Source organism: Vespa velutina, chromosome 16 (genome assembly GCF_912470025.1).
Source record: "Vespa velutina chromosome 16, iVesVel2.1, whole genome shotgun sequence".
In the NCBI taxonomy this organism is placed as follows: Eukaryota; Metazoa; Arthropoda; class Insecta; order Hymenoptera; family Vespidae; genus Vespa; species Vespa velutina.
Window position 1 is genome coordinate 890001 of NC_062203.1, and position 2500 is coordinate 892500.

Sequence of the window (2500 nt, forward strand, 5' to 3'; positions counted from 1 at the left end):
AACGGTCAGGTAAAGAACGAGACAAATATTTGACTTTTTCTTTTTTAATTTTTCTTTTTCCTTTTTTTGTTTTTCTTTTTTTTTCTTTTTTTTTTTTTTTTTTTTTTTTTTTTTTTTTTTTTTTTTTATTATTATTTCTTTTTTAGTTTTTCTTTTTCTCTTCTTCCCTTTACCTCTCTACCTATCTTTCCGCCACCCACACTATCCTTCTCCTCGCCGCACCCTTCCCCACCCCCTTTTTTTTCCTTTATTAGGACAACAGTGGAAAAGATGAGAGATCTTTCAAAGATGTGTGAGTGTATGTCTATGTGTATGTGTATTTCTAGGGTTGCGATGGGGTAGGATGTATATAATACAGTTATGTTTCTTTTTTCTTTTTATTTTTATTTTTATTCATGTTCTTCCCTCCATTCATCCTCCCTCTCTCTCTCTTTCTTTCTATCTTTTGTGAGAACAATTTTTAAGTTCAAAAAAAAAAGAAAAAGAAAGAATTAAAAAGATAAATGAAAAAGTATTCTAATTAATTTACTTGTAATCTTTTATATATATATATATATATATATATATATATGTATATATATACACACACACGTAGGTATGTATAGTGACAATGAAAGAATTAATGGAGAATATTAAAGTTAAATTGATTTTCGGTATGCATTTAACGAAAGTGTCGCGTTGCACACATTAAAAGAAATATTCTGCATGTAGTAGTAGTTTATGTGTGGATACATGCTGTGACTCGGGTAGAGCATGTGCGGTAAGAGATGTTTCGTGGGAGGGGAAAGAAAGAGAAGGGGAATTAGGGGAAGGAGAAGAAAGAAGAAAGAAGAGAGAAAGAGAAGGAGAAAGGAAGAGGGAGAGAAAGAGAGAGAGAGAGAGAGAGAGAGAGAGAGAGAGAGAGAGAGAGAGAGAGAGAGAAAGAGAAGGGTCAACGACGATGACGACGACGACGACGACGACGACGACTAGGACTACAACTACGACAACTACGACTATGACAACGACGACGACGACGACGACGACGACGACGACGACGACGATGGCAGACCAACGAGATGGAAGGAAAGAGAGAGAGAGGAAAAGATCGGAGCGCCGGTTCTACGTTCATTCATGAAACGAACGCAGGAGAATGACTGACTGAGTGAGAAAGATAAACCGAGACAGAGAGAGAAAGAGAGAGAGAGAGAGAGAGAGAGAACCGAGCCAATTGTTAGTCTGCATTGTATACGTGATCTTTCTATGTGTAGATGTGTGTGTTAGTATGATCCATAGTCTGTCCACGAAGTGCAAAACTTGATTTGCCTAAATTCAAACTTTTCTTTGGTATTTATTTCCCGACTTTAATCAAATTTTTCTCTTTTTATTTTTGTTCTTTTCTTTTTCGTTTTCCTTTTCTCTCTCTCTCTCTCTCTCTCTCTCTCTCTCTCTCTCTCTCTCTCTCTCTCTCTCTCTCTCTCTCTCCTCGCAGTGGGAAAAACATATTTATCGTAGGATAAAGATCGATTTTTTCAATGTGTGGGTTTTCGTATCGATGACGCACATATTACACGTACATGTTTTTTTCTTTATATATATATATATATTTATATATGAATAAAATAATTATTTGAATAGAGAGAGAATGTATGTATGTACATGAATGAACACAGAGTGTGTCCTTAATGAAAAGTATTAGCTACGATTTATTGTGAAATATAGTAATCTTTTTTTTCTCTTTTTTCGAAAAACTCAGGAACAGGTCAATTTTGTTTTCAAGAAGGGAGACAGATCCTTATCGTATTATATTCGTTCATGTTGCATTAACCAACTAAGGAAAGTGACAATCCCTTTTAAAAACCTTAAATGGCAACAGAAGTCAAGTGGCATATCATTCGAAAAGTCTTTTATAATACTCTTTGTAATGGTACCTTTTTATTTGGTCCTTCTTTTTTTCTCTTTTTTTGCAATTTTGAATCATTGGTTCTCCCCTCCTCTTCCGGGGAAAAGAGAGGAGAAAAATGCATTTAAAATCGTAGGTCGAAGAGAACTTTTATTTTATTAAATATTTAAAATGTATATCGTTAATCTCCATGAGATAATAAAATCTTCGTGCAGTTTGCATCGAATATTTTTACATCCGGTATATTTCGATGAATATATGAGCTATAACAAAGTTATCGGTCCACTCTTTTTATTAAATAATTTGATCGGACAGTCGTACTTTGATTTATTTGAAAGCTGGATTTATCCATTAAATTGATTTTTTACAATCCAAAATACATGCCATCCAATCGGCTTTGTTAAGAGAACTTTCAGCGGCGCGTTGTCGAATAATACAATCAGATTACATCGAATTTACTGCAAAATATTCGATTTCTTTTTTCACTTAACGAGAAGAGTTTATATTACTTCATGGAGATCGACAGATATACATATTTGAATATATAATAAAATAATGCTTTTTTTTTCAACTTAAAATTCGAAATACATTTTCTCGGGAACTATTGAATATTGATTA

At 33.6% G+C, this 2500-nt stretch overlaps 1 protein-coding gene across 8 annotated transcripts in view; it reads right to left on the reverse strand.

The window, feature by feature from the left end:
* LOC124954976 (ETS-like protein pointed) overlaps window positions 1-2500 on the reverse strand; it is an 89470-nt gene that overhangs the window by 80346 nt on the left and 6624 nt on the right. The gene's annotated exons all lie outside the window — the stretch shown is intronic.